Source organism: Dioscorea cayenensis, unplaced genomic scaffold (genome assembly GCF_009730915.1).
Source record: "Dioscorea cayenensis subsp. rotundata cultivar TDr96_F1 unplaced genomic scaffold, TDr96_F1_v2_PseudoChromosome.rev07_lg8_w22 25.fasta BLBR01001107.1, whole genome shotgun sequence".
Taxonomy (NCBI): Eukaryota; Viridiplantae; Streptophyta; class Magnoliopsida; order Dioscoreales; family Dioscoreaceae; genus Dioscorea; species Dioscorea cayenensis.
Window position 1 is genome coordinate 1 of NW_024087498.1, and position 19,286 is coordinate 19,286.

Consider the following 19,286-nt stretch of genomic DNA (forward strand, 5'->3'; position numbering starts at 1 on the left):
TGTAATATGTTTAATATTTGACTTTTTAATATTTAATCTTTTTATTTAAAAATTATGTGTAAAAAGCTGAGTCATTTCTTTTAGCACCAATTGCTTTTTATGACAAAAATTTAAAAGATACATTGTAAAAATAAAAATTTTTCTCATGAGTACTGAAAAATTAGAAATGTGACTAACCAAATTTCAAAAGGATTATTGGTTTATTATCACAAAATTATATATATATATATATAATAGAGAAGAAAACCCAAAACAAAAAAAAATCACTACTCATCTCTATTTTTATTCTTAAATATACAATTAGGGAAAAACCAGACTCAATCCCAATCTTCATCCCTCAATTGATCATCTTTCCTCTTTTGGTGGCATGACAACCATAACCACATTTCCCAAACTACCCTCAATTCCTTTTCTATCAACTCCCTACTCTCTTCACTCCCCAACCTTCCCTTGTCCTTCTTCTCATCTCTCTCCTGCCACCAAGTACAACGCCTCCTGGGCTGTCTCCACCTGCTCGCCGCCGCCGGTCCACCACCACCACCACCGTCTCCCTTCTCATACCTCCCTTCTTCCACGGCAACACCTTCGCATTCCCAAACTCCACCGCCACACCACTCTCCACGCGCCACCCTACCGGCCCCTCACCCCGGCAAAACCACCCATCTCCCCACCCTTTCTCCGCTGCCACCACTCCCATCTCTCCCTCCGCCTTACACCACGCCGGCGCCGCCTCCACCCCTTCCGCACCGTCCATCTCTCTCACCACCGGGAACAACGCCACCGATGACGTCTCCGCTACTTCCCCGTACCTCAACCTCACCACAGGACTCTCAACTTGTCTCCTCCCTCATCGTCGCCATCGCTGGCGCCGTCGCCCCTTGAGGCCTCTCTCGATCTCCTTCTTGATCAGCGCCTTGGCCGACCTCGTCTCCGCTAAATCCAACGCCTTCCAGCGCCGCGATCCGATCCGGCGTCGCGAGCGCCTCCAAGCCCAATCGTCGGCGTAAGCGAGGCAATCGCTGGGGCTATCCGCGGAGAAGGAGGTCCAACCATCGTCGCCGGTTCGGCGGGGAAATCTCTTGACGGCGCGGGCGAGTTCTTTGGGCGGACTTAGCGTCAAAACGATTGGATTGCGATGTGGCGGGCGGTGGCGGAGCGCTGGGTGGTGTTGAGGAAGCGGAGCTCGTAGAGGAGCCCGGCGCCGCCTAGAGAATCAAAGAAGGGGAGGAGATCGGGATCGAAGGAGGAGGAGATGAGGGAGTTGCGGATCTGGGCGGCGACGGCGAGTCGGTTTTGCCTCGACGCCGGTGATGCCGGTGATCTCCTCGATGAAGGGTGGAGTGAAGCCCCTCGCTGGTGAGGAGGGAGGAGATGAGAGGGGCGTAATCGTGCCAGAGTCCGGAGACGCGTCGCGGAGGACGTCGAGGCGTTCGATGGGGGTGAGGGAGCGGGAACTTGGGGGAAGAGGGGAAGGAGGAGGGCGGAAAGGTTGGTAGGCTTGGCTGGGAGGAGTTGGGGGGTGGAGGACTTGGGAGCTTGGAAGCGGAGATGGGACGGAGGAGGGTTGGTGGTCGGCAGCGACGGAGAAGAAGGTGGAAGGTAGGGGTGGAGGAGAGGATGGATGATGATGATGATGCTACTGCTACTGAAGGGGGAGAGTGAGAGGTGGAGTGAAGAGCATGGGGGCTCACGACCGCTCACCCTTTATCCTGTTATCTCCATAGATTTTTATTTTTTTATTTTTGGAAATAATTAGAAATATATATATATTTATTTTTGTTTTTGAGATATTTTTGGTGTTTGTGTTATTTATTAATTTATTTTTGTAAACATATTTTTAATATTTTTATTTATTTATGATAAATATATTATTAGTGATACAATGTTTTGATTTATTACATAAGATATTTTTCCTTTTTGTTTAGAGATGATTTTAATTTTTAACTCATATAATAAGGATTAAATGTGTTAAAAATTCACTCTATATTTATGCATATCCTTCACAAAAATTTATCTATATTTTGTTAAAAATTAGTTGTCACCGACAGAATGCATTCTAGATCAGATGAGAGTCATGAGACAAGTTCATTATATAAATATAAAAAGAATGTGAAAAATCTAAGGAAGAGTTGGCATAACAATTAACAAACCCCCAAAAGAATTCCGGTAAGGTATGGGCATGATATGTTATACATTTAAACTAAAAAAATAAAAACATTAAAAAAGATAGAAATAAAAATGATTTTTCTAAAAATTTAACCTCATTCAATGATCTATTTTTATTTTTATTTTTGAAAAAGGTGGATAAACCACTAATTAATTAAGAAGAAACAGCAGAATGCACTGCAATCGCATCAAAACTCCTCACACCACAAGACGTGAACAAGGGCAAAACAAAAACAACCGACCACCCTAGGAAACACCCTTCCTCGCAGAATACAACAAGCAACAGGGGGACTAGCCCGTGACAAGATCTGGTGCCTCCTCGGCAGATGGGTCACCACCCACCAACTGACTCCTCGATCCCAGGAACTCGAGACTTCGCTGACCTTTGGAGATGGAGTCATCAAGTTTCTCCTTAGCAGAATCTGCAAGAGCATCAAACCACGAGAGTAGCATGCGATTAATATTGATGATAATGCAGTGAGCATGAAGAATTTTAGCATTAAAAATTCTATCATTTCTATGGAGCCAAATATTCCAAGTCAAAAGCCTTAATCAAGAAATCCACAACAGTCCCTGGCATCCCGGGTCTCACAGAGAATCTCCATGACGACCAAATGAGATGCACAGAAGTTGGAGGTTCCGGCACCGAAAGTAACCTACAAAAGAACCCCCACACCTCCCCGGCCAAAGAGCAATGAAGAAAAAGGTGGTCAACCGACTCTAAGTTAGAATGGCACATCACGCAAGTAGCAGTCGGAAGATGGTTGCACCTTCTTACTTCCAAATTTTCCAAAGAGAGCACCTTATTCTTCCAAACCATCCAATTGAAAATATTGATTTTCTTTGGGCAATTACTTTTCCAAATGAACTTTGCCACATAATAGCGCAGTCCCCCATCATTAAGGAATTTATAAAAAGATTTCACCGTGAACTGCCCATTCCCATTTAGTGACCACCTCTTATCGTCGATCCCTCACGATACTACTTGCCCTCACGCCGATCCCTTGAGACAGCGACGAACGCCAACATCCTCGCAGAAAAGGTTGTGCATCTAACATATGCTCTAACTCATAGAACGCCGATTTTGATGCGGACAAACTGAGAAACAGACTATGCTGTATGAACATCGGGGCCCTCCCATCTGAGCCACCCGTCCCTTCCAAAAAGAGTTTCGCATCCTCGATAAACTTCACTTATAAAACAACAGAGGAGTGCAGGAAGAGCATTCATCACCCCCTTCCAGAAGAAAGACACCCTCCCCCTGAGACGAGGGAACAGGTTCCAACTCTCCCCACCATAGTTGAAGCAAATAACATCCCTTGCTCCCCACTTAGGGTCAGTAGTGAACTTCCACCACCAATTATCTATTTTACGGTCTTCAAACAAAGACTCGGAAAAATATTTTTATTTTTTATATATACCGCTATTTTTCTTTTCAACCAACAACTAGGATTGAAACTAACAAACCCAAAGAAATAAATAAAGGAAGTAGGCTAGAATACCAAAAATTGAAGTTTTTAAAAAGTGAAACAATGGTTGATATCTCTATAAAAAAATAAAGACTCATGATATGAAGTGTGGTTTATGGGATTAACCATGATTTCGAGTCAGGGCGCTTTCTTTGACCCGGGAGCCCCTTTTCTTCTTGGTTGTCTTTTTCTGCATTCTCGTTATTCAATCCCTATGAAAAAGAGCAATGCACCAAAGAGAGCCAAATTCTACAAAGAATAACACAATGACATTCCAATGCTTCAGCCTCAACAAATATGACAAGGAGGACACATTGTTCAAAAGGAAAGATTACTGACCACTGTAAACATTGCAAAAAAACTTGAAAAATTCTGCCCCTCAATGTGATAGTTGTAGAAATCATAGATCATAGGAGAGATAAATGCCAAATAAAAGCATCCGTATGAAATAAATAAATAATAGTAATAAAAGGTGATCGAATGACCGTAGATCTTGCAAGGAGATTGATGTGTTCTAGTATGATCCGTGGTTCATCTAAAAGGGCACATAAATGCTAAGGCTAAAGAATATACATACCGAAGATAAGCTCCAGTGAGCTACCGGAGATAAAACAAAAAGGCCCCCCAAGTCCTCTCGTGAGCTATTGTAATACCAAAGGACATGTTTTTATCTAGGAAAGGAAATAAACTTTGTTATGGTCCTTGGAATTAGAAAGACAGTAAAAATAAATACGTAAAAATGATAGGAATAAGTAAGAAAAGAGAAATAAAAGCAATCGTAATCCCCCACACTTCAATTTGTGGCACTCGCATATCCAAGAAGGAGGGACAATCTGGTCGTAATTTGTCCAACTTGGGCTGAACTCGCCTCGCTCTGTGTCCTTCTACTCCCCAATTAACAAACCTACAAGAACATGTTAGTCACAAATAAAGAAAATGATTCTAACTGTAAGAAAAGTGTAAGGTTTTAAAAGCCCTGACAGCAAGTATTAAGAATATAGTTACATCATCCTCCACAGAAAAACATAATTCTAGAATTATTCCGCACAGTTAACAAAGACTCACATGGCCTTTCAAAGATAATCTACAAATAAGCATGTTTTTTGTTGCTTAAAGTAATAAGAAACCCTCGAGTATCTTCGTGGAGGAATCCAGAAGTCAAATTGCATAAACTCGTTGTCCGTGTGCTTCTAGTTAAATCAACCCAAGACTTGACATAAGAAGCAAGATAATTGCTTTTAACATATTAAAGAGAATAAGGATAAACAAAAAGTTTACAATTTTACATAGGAAAAACCTCTAGAAATTTGAAAGTTAAATCTCTAGAAGGACTTTTCTCGAGAATTTCAATTATATCACAATGTCAACGGGACCAAATCCTTGTCTTCTCTTTAATTCTTTTAAGGTGTTGTTTGTTTTCAAGTGATGTAACTCCAAATCCCTAATCTTTTTAAACTCAGTTGTTTGTTTTAAGGTATTTTCATTTTTCATTTGTTTTTGAAATCCCATCATTGGGGATTTTTGTTTTTCCCAGTCAAAATGATTGTAAAACCAAATCCCGAGAATTCAAAACCAATATATATGGTTATACATACATATATACATGTATGTATATACACTCTATAGATATATTCTATACATAATATGTTTACATATACAAATATACATATAGTGTATGTATATATATATATATATGCATAGATACACATATATATAGATATATATACTTATATAGATATATATACTCATATATATACATATATGTATATATATATGCATATATGAACACATATACATATATTTATACAGAAATATATATACTCATATACATATATGTATATATCTATATGTGCATATTTGCATATATGCAGACATATACATACACTTATACATATGTGTTTCCAATTCCAGATTTACAAATCCTTCCAAACAAACATAAAATCCTATAATACAGTAATTCTAGTTACATCCAACCAAACACAAGATTTAACTGCACTGTATTTTAAAAACCAAGTATTTCCAGTTACATTGTAACTAAAAATCCATTGCATTTAGAATTACATTCAACCAAACACTACCTAAGTGGATACCACACAAAGGTACTTTTTCAGAGATGTAAATCACACATGAAGAACACTAAAATAGGTTTTCCAAGTGTACTAAAGAAGAATAAATTAAATAATTTTTTTTTTGAAAAAAAAGGAAAACCTGCTAAAATGCCAACCATAAGTAGAATATTAGTGACACTAACTAGTTTCCAAGAACTTTCTTAATTCTAATGCTTCACAAACTCCATTCAACAAAATTACATTCATTATTTATCTTCTTTTAATTTTCCAAGTATTTTTTTGTCAAGATTAGCGGCTAAACTGTTAAAAGGTAGGAGCACAAACAAATCTTAGAAGAGCAAATCGGGGTAGGGCCCATGCACATATGGGTGCTAGGATCATCTACACATAACTTCTACTCACACTCCCAAAAATGGAATTTCACTCAAAATTCGAATTTGTTAAGAATATATATCATAAATATATAGAGAGTAATAAGAATAGAGACCCAGAATATTTACCAAAAACCCTTTTCTTCTTCTTCTTCTTCCCTCTTCTTTATTTCTCTCTTTTCTTTCTCTTCTCTATATCCAATTTACAAAATGAATGGGGGTATTTATAGGGTTACAAAAGTTGAATGAACGGCCGGATCGATTTGATCCAACGGTCCAAAAATACCCCTGGTTGGTGGAATAGTACAAGCATCGGCCGATCGCTACAGTGTTACCCGTCGACTGCTACAGTGAAGTTGTTTGCTACAGTGATTTTTCTACAGTAATATTGCTACAAGAGGGCATCCATTAAAAATATTTGTTTATAACACTCCCTCGATGCTCTACGACCAAAGGATATGCTCGTTAAAAACCTTGCTAGGAAAAACCCGAAAGGGATAAAAACCTAGCTAAGGAAAAAGAGTACACTATCCTCGGCACATTTGAGGGTTACCGCCTCATTAAAAAAACCTTGCCTCGAAAAACCCATTGGGACAAAAACTCTGGCGAAGGGAAAAAGAGTACGCCTCCCCTCAAATAAATAACTTTTAACTCATATCAGAAGTACTTACATCCTTAAGTCTTCTCATCCCGATTTTTGTATATAAGTCTTTCAGTGAATGCACTTAGGAAGTGATTTTGTGAATAGATCAGCTTGATTCTCACTGGATTGAATCTTTTGAACTTCTATAACGCCTTCTTTTCCGGAGATCATGAGTGTAGAAAAAAATTTTGGTGATATATGTTTCGCTCGTCACCTTTAATATAACCTCCTTGTATTTGAGAAATACAAGCATTGTTGTCTTCATAAATTACTGTAGCATTTGTTGTTACCGATGGTAATTTGCAGGACGATCAGATATGCCCAATCATAGATCGTAACCATTGGCATTCACGACTTGCTTCATGAAGAGCTATAATTTCAAAGCATGATTTGATGAAGTAGTCTGAAGAGTTTGTTTTGTGGAACGCCATGAGATAGCTCGTACTCATCAGTAAGAAAACATGTATCCAGGGCCCCGAGATCGCCCTTTGTGAGGATCGGACAGATACCCAAAGATCGCAGAAAACCCCGTGAGGTTGGATGAAGATTCTTGTCGATAGAATAAACCCAGATCTGTAGTTCCTCGTAAATACCGTAGCACATCTTTTTACTCCTTTCCAGGTGTCTTCGCTCGTGCAGAACTCGATCTCGCTAGAAGATTTATCGCAAAAAGCTATATCTCGGTCTCGGTATTATTTGCAAGGTACATTAATGCACCGATTGCACTTAAATATGGAGTTTCCGGACCAAGAATGATCTCTCCTTCTTCCCGTGGGCTGAAAATGGATCTTTCTCGAACATCAAGAGTTCTGGACGCACCATCATGCACTTTCAGATGATAAGCCTTCTCCATATCGAATCTCTTCAAAGACCTTTTCTCAGATAGGTTGATTGATGCACAAATATTCCCTCGAGGATAAATGCTCGATTTGTATACTCCAGATGTAATTTGGTCTTTCCCAAATCTTTCATTTCAAATTCTTTTCTCAGATATGATGCTGCAATTGCAATTTCAGGAGGAGTACCTACAAGATTTAAATCATCCACATATATCGCTATCACAACAAAAACCGTTAGTATAACTTTTTAATAAACACACATGGACATATACTATCATTTTGGTACCCTTCTTTTATAAGATATTCATCGAGACTGGTTATACCACATCCGTCTGCATTGTTTTTAACCCATAAAGAGATCTCTCGTAATTTAATAGAGTATAAATGATGATTATTTGTAATGTTTGTTTTTTTCTATATCCTTCGTGGATTTTCATATATATGTCATTTTCAAGTAATCCATACAGATATGTCGCGACAACATCCATCAACCGCGATATCTAATTTATTACTTGCCGCCATGGCAATTAAAAAAATCGAAAAAGTAATTCCATCCATTACAGGAGAATATGTCTCTTCATAATCAATTCCGTGCATTTGAGAAAAACCTTGAGCAACCGAGCCTTGCTTTTAGTATCTCATAATTTGATTATTTTTCATTCCTTTTTTTCTAACGAACACCCATTTATAACCGATCGGTTTTATCCCTTCTCGGTGTTGGCACTATCGGTCCAAACACCCTCACGCTTTTGATAGGGAATTTAGCTCACCGGATAGCTTTCTTTTCCATTTTTGGCCAATCATTTCTTTTGTCGACATTCTTCAATAGATCGTGGCTCGGATCATCATTAGTATTTATTTCTATATCTCAGTAGCCACATCAGTAGATGAATATATCATTTATTTCTGTCTCATGCCGATTCAATCTTTCGACCATCATCTACATAGCAAATTGAATTTTCAACATTTTCGTAAATATCATCCCCCATCGACTTTTCATTAACTTGTTCGAGGGTTTTATAATTTCCTCCCCTTTTCACATGGGAGATCCTTCTCTTTATTTTTTTCTCGCTTCCTTTTTCTAGAGTCGAATCTTTGGCACCAATCGTCTTCCACGCTTTTTGTCGTGGTTTATTTTCTACTTGATTTTCTTTCAATGGATTCTTAGGAATCTCAATTCTCGCAGTGAGCATCAGCAAACTGGTATATATGATTTGGTTACCGCTTTTGTATCAGATGAATGCATCAGTATTTCATTTGCAATATTTTGCAATTTAATGATCCTTTGAACTTCAAGTTCACATTTATCGAGCGAGGATCATATGTATGTAATCTTGATGCATTCCAATCAATCTTTTTGGCTCATTTTTGAGTAATCATTTCTCCCCTAACGCAGGGAAGACATGATTCATCAAAATGACAACTCGCAAATCTTGCAAGAAATACATCCCCCTCGTTAATGGTTCTAAATATCGTATAATCAAGGGGAATCATAACCAACATATATACCAAGTCTCAGGCTATGGACCCATTTTTTGTACGATTTGGTGGTGGTATTGGCACATACACCGCACAACCAAATATTCTTATATATGAAATATCGTGCTCTTTACCCATAACAAGTTGGTGTGGTGAATATGTATTACATGCAGTGGGTCGGATCCAGATTAAAAGTCAGCAGATGCAAAAATAGCACTGACCCCCACGCACTTGTAGGTAGCTTTCGTCCCTTAATAACATCGATCGGCAATAATCTGGAGTCTTTTAATTAATGACTCGCCAACCCATTTTTGGGTACGTATATGAGCTACTGGACGCTCAACATGTATTCCAACCGCCATACAATAATCATAAAATGATTTTTGATGAAAATTCACCAAAGATTATCAAGACGAATTGTCTTTATGGGATAATCTGGAAATTGTGCTTTTAAGCCCCGATAATTTGTGCCAATAACCTTGCAAATGTTACATTCCTCGTAGATGTAGTTAAACATGGGACCATCTAGTCGATGCATCGATTAAAAACCATAAAATACCTAAATGGTCCACATGATGGATGTATCGGGTCCACATATGTCTCCTTGTATTCTTTCTAAAAAAATTTAGGAGATTCACCAACACCTTAGTCATAGAAGGTCCGGTTATTAGCTTTTCCCATCGAGCACGCCGAACATGCATATTCATTAGGTGTTAGTATTTTTATAATCCTTCAAACAGGGTGTCCATGAGAACTAGTAATAATCCCAAGCAACATAATAGCACTCTTGATGTCCAAGTCTTTCATGCCATATTTTTAAATATCTCTGGGTCATTAACCTTCCCGGTTAATACCATATGTGATTCCATCACTTTAATACGCGTAAAATATAATCCCCGAGGATATACAGGAAAGCTTTCAAGTACACGCTTTTTGGCATGAAATAACTTGTGTAATATAAAGATATTCTTTTTCCTTCCTTATCAACCGCCTCTAAATGATATCCATTATGACGATATCTTTAAAAGCTTAAAAAGGTTCCTCCTAGACTTAGGGGAATAGAGAGCATTTTTTTCATCCGCAAGGACGTCCCATTTGGCAACATCAACGCCGCTTTCTCCGTAACCTTCAACCAGTGTCCCGATGACCCCGCTATTGTGGCTATACATGCCTTTCTCATTGATAAGGATATAAAATATATTTTTCTTGTCAAAATAGTATGCGTTGTCCCGCAATCAATAATGCATTCATCATCAGCCATATTCTAACAAAACAGAAGAAAAACATAATTTAATAAAACATAAAGACATATTACATATTAGTCTATAAGGAAATCTGACATATCTAAATATGTATTTTCAGTTACATTTAAATTATTTATAGAATTATTCTCTATTTGATCAACTATGGGGTTGTCAGCAAAATTTGTCTCAATATCTTTACCTTTCTTATTTTTAAGTGATTCTTGGTAAAGATTGACAAAATGTTTAGGGGTCCTGCAAATTCTGGACCAATGACCTTCCAGGCCACAACGATAGCAGGTATCCCTTTTTGTTTCTGACCCCACCCTTGTGGCTTTGTTGCTTTTGTTGATGTACATTAATTTTGCTATCGCGTGGTCCGATATTATTTCTGCCCCCACCACGACCGCGTAGTCCTCGACCACCATAATATCCTCGTCCACCGCGGTTTTTTTAAAACCAAGCATCGCGACCACGCCCATCTTCTTTTGCCCAAAAATTAATTTCTCGCAGCAGTGCCGATCCGGATGGTCGAGATCGATGATTTTCGCATCAACAATTCATTGTTTTGCTCCGCCACAAGGAGACAAGAAATTAATTCGTAGAATTTTTGTAAAAATTCTTTTTCTCTATATCGTTAGTTGTAATATAACATTTCGCACGTGAAATGTTGTAAACGTTTTCTCGAGCATCATTCCTTCCGTCACACGCTTTCTCCACGGAGACGAAGCATCGAAAACAATTTTTAAATAGCTCGAATTATATTCTCGCACGCTTTTAAAATCTCGAAACCCCGAGGCTCGACCAATCATTGCGTGCTTTTGGGCAAGTAGACCATTCTCGAGATGTTCAAATCTCTCTTTCGTGGATAACCACAATCCCCTGTGGATCCTCAATGGTCAAATATTCATTTTTTTCGTGCCATCATCAATATGACGCCTTTATAAATATTAAGGCCTTCGCCTTTATTGTCACCGGGCTCATCATATTAGCCCTCAATAGTTTTACTCAGGTTTCTTGCTTTTAGATGGAGCTTGATATCGAGGCTCCAGGATATATAATTGCTCCCCGAGATTTGAAGGGCCTCAAATTCTCTTTTTGCAATATTTGCCATTTTCTCTTCAAAATAATAATACAAAGCATGTAATTAGAATAGATAGTACAGAATAAAATATAAAGCATTTATACTGTTCATATATACAGGACTGTTCATGTACGATACTATTCATGTATACTCAGATGCTCATGTATACAGATTGCTCATACCGCAATTATTGCAAAGATTGGGAATTAAAAATTTGTTTGAAAGTGATTATAAGTTAAAAGGAAAGAAGAAGTAATTATAGGGGAGAGAAGAAAGTAGGGGGCCGCCGGAGAAAAGTCGGCCAAGTTGCCGACAGAGAAAAGCCGGCCGAGTTGCCGACGGAGAAACTCGAAGGGGCCATGGAGTAGAGAGAAGGGCTGACTGAGAAGAGAAAAAGGGCCCGAGGTGTTTTTACCCTGATTTTTGTCAACGATCGCGGATCGGAGGGTCGCCGCGAAGAAGATGATGCTTGCTAATTTGGATTTGATGGAAAACCTCATTGTAATAATAATATTATTGTTTTTCTTGTTTATTTTAAAAGTACTGGCAATATTAGCCTCAATGGCTTTAGTACTGTATGTTTTTTATGTATGCTTCTAAGAAAAACTGAAATTATGTATTAAATAAAATGTATGGTTTGCTAGTATTATATTACCTGTCGAACCTTCTTGCATTCAGTGTTAGAAATGGGTTCCACATATATAACATATATATTAGATAAGCTAAAGAAAATTAAAATCATATGAGCAAAATTGCGTCGATAACGTGTTAAGAATATATATCATAAATATATAGAGAGTAATAAGAATAGAGACCCGTAATATTTACCAAAAACCCTTTTCTTCTTCTTCTTCTTCTTCCCTCTTCTTTATTTCTCTCTTTTCTTTCTCTTCTCTATATCCAATTTACAAATGAATGGGGGTATTTATAGGGTTACAAAAAGTTGAATGAACGCCGTGATCGATTTGATCCAACGGTCCAAAAATACACTCGGTTGGTGGAATAGTAGTCAGCACTCGCCGATCGCTACAGGTAGTTACCCGTCGACCGCTACAAAGGAAGTTGTTTGCTACAGTGATTTTTCTACAGTAATATTGCTACAGTAGGCATCCATTAAAATATTTGTTTATAACAGAATTATCATTATTTATAAAAAATTTTAATAAAAACCCAGATAATGATAAATCACTTGGTCGTTGGTCTTTTTTTCTTTCAAGTACATGTGGGTTGAGCTTGACACAATGCCACCTAAATTGCTGATGTTATGCAATTAAATAAAGATTAGTACAAGTTATTAGTACAACCATCTCTATAATAAATGAGAATTAGTATTTTATTTTTTAAGCAAGCCAAAGGATGAGAATTCAATCTAGTGGCTTGTCCACATTTCTATGTTTTAGAAATAAAGATCAATATGCCTATGGCATAAGTAGGTTATTTATTTGATAAAAAAAAAAAATTTGTGGTGCAAACAAATATACAATATTACAAAATTTGCCATTTTCAATGCTGGTTAGCAACCAACTATGTTTTTTTTTAAGGTAAAAATGTATAAATCACATATATTATAAAAAAAGGAGGTACAAAAATTACATAATGGAAACAAGACAGACATACGATTTACCAGCAGCGGAAGTACAATCATAGAAAAAATTGAAAAATAATAATGATTCAATAACCACTAGAGAATAGTAGAAGTATAACCAAAGAGAAACTGAACCACAAGAAAGAAATATGAGGGAGTACGTTATTACTTTGTAAACCTATAGCATGCTAATCAGAGGAAAAAAAACACATATAAAGGCTTTTTTTTCATATCGTAAAAAAATAAAAAAATTACCAAAATACACATGTTCTGGATTATTTACCAAAATGCGCATTTTGGGGAAAAACCGGAAATTTTTTTTAGTTTTCTCTTTTTTTATTAATTATGGAAAACAAGATATGCTTTTCCCTTTTCTTTAAAAAAAATTGAAATAAAAATTGGAAAACGGGAGCATCCCTCCTGTTTTCACTTTTTTACTAAAAAAGTGGAAAACTGGAGAGAATCTCCCGTATTCCACTTTTTGTTTTTAAAAAATATTATATATATATATAATATCCGTATTAGACCGTTAGCCAGTGCTACCTTTCTAATGGCCATAAAATTCTTTTTTTACCGTTGGATTTTTTTATTATTATTATTTTTTCTTAGATAATCCCCACTTCTCACTTCATACCATCTCGCCTCCATTATCATTTTCTTTCCTTCTAATCCTATTTCAACTTCTAATTGTCTGGTGTTTTATACTTACATGTGTACGGGATTTCTGTTAATAATTTTTTATAGCGTTCTTAAGATTACAGAGTGATAACATTTCATCCATTTTGCAGGAAAAATATTTTTTTTTTATACTTAGATAATCTTTAGGTTAATTATTTATTAATAATTGTTTTAAGACATTAGTTTCTATTAATAATCGTATTATGTCATAATTATTAATTATATTAATAATTGTCTTATTAGCACCCCGAGGGCCCAAGCATGTTTAATTAGATAACTCACTATAGTTTTAGGCTATTTTTTCTTAATAATTGTATTACGTCATTAGTTTTTATGAATGATTGTATTATATTATAATTAATTATTTTATTAGTAATTGTTATATTAGCGCCGAAGTATGTTTTATAGTTTCCTAGTATATTATTAGGTTAATTTTTTATTAATAATTGTATTAAGTCATTACTTTATATTAATAATTGTATTATATCATAATTATCAATTGTATTAATAATTGTCTTATTAGTGCCCCAAGCATGTTTAATTAAATAACCCCCTATATTTTTAGGCTAATTTTTTTATCAATAATTGTATTATGTCATTAGTTTTTATGAATAATTTTATTATGTCATAATTAATTATTGTATTAATAATTTCTATATTAGTGTCGAAACATGTTTATTTAGATATATTTATTTAGACAACCTAGTATATTATTAGGTTTGTTTTCTATTAATAATTGTATTAAGTCATTAGTTTATATTAATAATTGTATTAAGTCATAATTATTAATTGTATTAATAATTGTCTTATTAGCAGCCCAAGCATGTTTAATTAGATAACCCACTATATTTTTAGGCTAATTTTTTTATTAATAATTGTATTATGACATTAGATTTTATGAATAATTTTATTATGCCATAATTAGTTATTGTATTAATAATTGTTATATTAGGACCGAAGAATGTTTATTTAGATAACCTAGTATATTATTAGGTTAATTTTTTTTATTAAAAATTGTATAAAGTCATTAGTTTATATTAATAATTGTATTATGTCATAATTATTAATCATATTAATAATTATCTTATTAGCGCCCCAAGCATGTTTAATTAGATAACCCACTATTATTTTAAGCTAATTTTTTTATTAATAATTTTATTATGTCATTAGTTTTTATGAATAATTTTATTATGTCATAATTAATTATTGTATTAATAATTGTTATATTAGGACCGAAGAATGTTTATTTAGATAACCTAGTATATTATTAGGTTAATTTTTTTTATTAAAAATTGTATAAAGTCATTAGTTTATATTAATAATTGTATTTATGTCATAATTATTAATCATATTAATAATTATCTTATTAGCGCCCCAAGCATGTTTAATTAGATAACCCACTATTATTTTAAGCTAATTTTTTTATTAATAATTTTATTATGTCATTAGTTTTTATGAATAATTTTATTATGTCATAATTAATTATTGTATTAATAATTGTTATATTAGCATCGAAGCATGTTTATTTAGATAACCTAGTATATTATTAGGTTATTTTTTTTATTAATAATTGTATTAAGTCATTATTTTATATTAATAATTGTTTTATTAGCTCCACAAAACATGTTTAATTTGATAACCCTCTATATGTTTAAGCTTATTTTTTATTAATAATTGTATTATGTCAATAGGTTTTATGAAAAATTGTATTATGTCATAATTAATTATTGTATTAATAACTGTTATATTAGTGCCGAAGCATCTTTATTTAGATAAATAACACAGTATATTATTAGGTTAATTTTTTATTAATAAATGTATTAAGTAATTAGTTTATATTAATAATAGTATTATGTCATAATTATTAATCATTTTAATAATTATATTATTAGGTTAGATAGATGATGTATTATATAAATATAACACCAATGTTTATGGTTTAGTGTGCAATCATATTTAATTTTTCCAATGATATATGTTTGGATTTATAATTTTTTTCGTGTCTTATATTTCTTCAAGTCAACTTATTTAATTTTTCCATTTGTGTTATTTACTATGAAATTGATTAATTTATAACTTCTTACAGCCTGGCATGGTTCTAAGGTGTAGACATGTGTCTATCGTATTGCCTCCAGCTAAAATCATAGACCTTTTAAGAAAAGCCAGATTTTATCATGTTCCACCTTACTTGCGGTGAAACAACAATCACGTTGGAAGATGTGCCAACGTCAAGGGTTCGCATATGTGCTGGAGGCTCCATTGGTGCCATCATGAAATTATATTCGAGCATAGGGACGTCTTCGAAATTGCGGTCTTCTAAGTAAATGTCATCAATGTTTGCTTTAGTGTCCTCCCCAAAGCTATTACCGTCGTCATCCTCATAGTCTCCCTAGATTGCCCATACCGACCGAATTCTGTCTCATGAGTATCATGAAAATAACTCGTTCCGTCTTCTAGATGTTGTGAATTAGTAAAATCAATATTGGGTGGTGGATCATCGTGTGCCCTCCACTCCGTCGAGAGCCTTTCAAGTTTATTAACTTGGTCATATATAGTGGTTTGTTGTCCGGAAGAAGCACCCTCAAAAGTTACAGCGCTAAACTATACGTATAATTCAATAATGCCAATATTGGGATTTTTTTGTGGCAGTCGAACATCATCCGAACATCTCGGTTATTACGTAATTTGAATGACCGATAGCAATTTTTGCCGGATCCTGAAGAAATTTGGAGCCAGTATATGATATGTGAAACTCCTTGGTTGTGTGTCGTCTCAATGCTTTCTTCAATTGATCTCTTTAAGTTTTTATAAGAGATGTTGACTTCGACATAAGAATATGATTGATCCTCCGATGAAAATATAATTGTGTCTTCACTTACAGTGAGTGAACCATTGTAGTAAACCAAAACAAGTAAAGTCTTTGCCATTGTTGAAGATAAGAGGAAGATGTAGGGGCGACTAAATTGAAAAAGAGTATATAGTGTGCAAGAGTGAAAATGGGCTAATAATGTTAGTTTATATAAAGAGCTTGAATTTTGACTATTTTTGTTTATGATTAATGCAGGTTTAACCGTTTGATTTACTGATAGGTGTAGGTTTGATCATCCTACTTTGTACTAATTATTGACTGGTGCAGTTTTGACCATTCTATTTTGTGCTAATTACTGACTGGTGTAGGTTTGACCGTCCTACTTTGTACTAAGTATTGACCGGTACATGTTTGATCGTCCTACTTTATACTAATTACTTACAAGTGCAGGTTTGACCATCCTACTTTGTCCTAATTTCTGACCGATGCAGGTTTGACGGTCCTACTTTATGCTAAGTACTGACACATTCAACTTTGACCTTCCTACTTTGTACTAATTACTATCCGGTGCAGATTTGACTAATCTACTTTGTACTAATTATTAATCGGTGCAGCTTTGACTGTCCTAATTTGTGCTAAGTACTGACCGGTGCAAGTTTGACCATCCTACTTTGTTTAATTATTGATCGGCACATGTTTGACCGACCTACTTTGTACTAATTACTGACTGGTACATGTTTAACCAATGATGCAGGTTTGACCGTTCTACTTTATGCTAATTACTAATAAGTGCAGTTTTGACCGTCCTACTTTATACTAAATACTGACAGATGCAGGTTTGACTATCCTACTTTGTACTAATTACTAACCCATATAGATTTAATAGTCTTAATTACTAATTGGTGCATGTTTGACCGTCTTACTTTGTACTAAGTACTTCATAATAATTTTTTACTAAAACAAGGTTGACCATCTTATTTTCTAATATTTTCGAGATTTGTAGTTTTTTAAAAATAAAACGTAAAATAATTATAACTTTGTTTATGTAAAAAAATTGCATGTCCTGATTCAAATCGAATAAAAATTTTAAAAATTACATACAGTCAAATCATAATCGAATTGAGACAACATATGGTTAAAATAAATAAATTTCATTATATTTGGATATATTGAAGATAAGTCCAGATGACATTTTTGAGATAATTTAAAAAATTTAGAATCTGAAGATCAGCCGAAAGCATAGATCTCGAGGCGATGTAAATTATTCAAATCATAAGATCAGCCAAGAGCACAGATCTCGAGGCAATCTAAAATATCCAAATCACAAGATCAACTGAGAACACAGATCTCGAGGTGATCTAAAATATTTAAATCACAAGATCAGCCGAGAGCACAAATCTCGAGGTGATCTAAATATTCAAATCATAAGATCAGTTTAGAGCACAGATCTCGAGGCGATCTAAAATATTTAAATTGCAAGATCATCTGAGAGCACAGATCTCGAGATGATCTAAAACATTTAAATCGCAAAATTACCCTTGAGAACGTATCTCAAGGCAAAAATACCAAATTACAAAATTGCCTTTGAGAACATATCTCGAGGCATAAATGCAAAATTTACAAGATTGCCCCTGTGAATATATCTCAAGGCAATCTCAAATCTTTGGATAGCCCCAAGACGCATCTCGAGGCAATCCTAAATTTTATATAGCTTGAGAATAGATCTCGAGGCAACATAAGAAAGTGCAAATCTCGAGTCACCCAAACACATATCCCGAGCAAATTTGATTTTTTTTTAAATTTAATTTGAAATTAAATCCTATCTTCTCTTGATTTTATCCATTGGAATTAGATTTTTTTTCTTTGGAGATGAGGATAACGCGAATTAAAAAAAAGGGAAATCGGCAAAAAATAAAAAATAAAATAAAAAAATAAAATAAAAATAAAATAAAAAAATAATAAAAAAATAAATTAAATTATTTTTAAAAAATTTAAACAAATTAAAAACGAACCAAGGAAAAATTAAAAGAAAATTTAAAAAGAAAGACAAAAGAGATTTAAAGTTTCAAATTTTCGAATTTGAAATTATTATATATATATATATATAATTTAATTTAAGTTTAAATTTGATCCCATCCTATCTTATTCGTGGGATTCTCGGTGATTCTTAGAGAAATGTTAGGATAAGAATAGGGAGGTTTTTTTTTTTTTAAGAGGGTAGAAGACACAGATGAACGAGAGGGGAATTAGAAAAAAAGTGAGAAAAAAAAGAAAGAAGGAAAGAAGACGAAGGAGAAGGTGTATATCTCTCTTCCTCTCCCCGTATTCTTATATACATACATATAAAAAAAATTTCGTTGCCACCGTTGCCGCCGCTGCCGCCACTCACCGCCGTTGCCGCTATTCATCACCGCGGCATGCTTGAATGGCTGAGATAATGCCGCCAAGCATGCCGCTGCCGCTACACGTCGCCATTGCCGCTATTCATCGCCGAGGTATGTTTGATGGTTGAGATAATGCCGCCAAGCATGCCGCTGCCGCTATTCATCGCCGAGGCATGCTTGATGGCTGAGATAATGCCGCCAAGCATGCCGCTGCCGCTATTCATCGCCGAGGCATGCTTGATGGCTGAGATAATGCCGCCAAGCATGCCGCTGCTGCTGCTCGTCGCTGCTGCCTGTCGACATTTACTGCTGCCACTATCGTCATTGTCACCGCTGCCAGTGTCATTGTCTCTATTGGTGTTGGTGTCATTGTTGCTACTGCTGTGGTTTGCCATTGAAGCTGCCATGATCGCTGCTGCTGCAGAGATCTCTCAGTGATCTTCACGGAGTCTCCTACTCTTTGCAATAA

The 19,286-nt window shown here is 35.2% G+C and overlaps 1 pseudogene; it reads right to left on the reverse strand.

The window, feature by feature from the left end:
* Window positions 1-415: 415 nt before the first annotated feature.
* LOC120255616 lies at window positions 416-18,908 on the reverse strand (annotated as a pseudogene).
* Window positions 18,909-19,286: the final 378 nt, after the last annotated feature.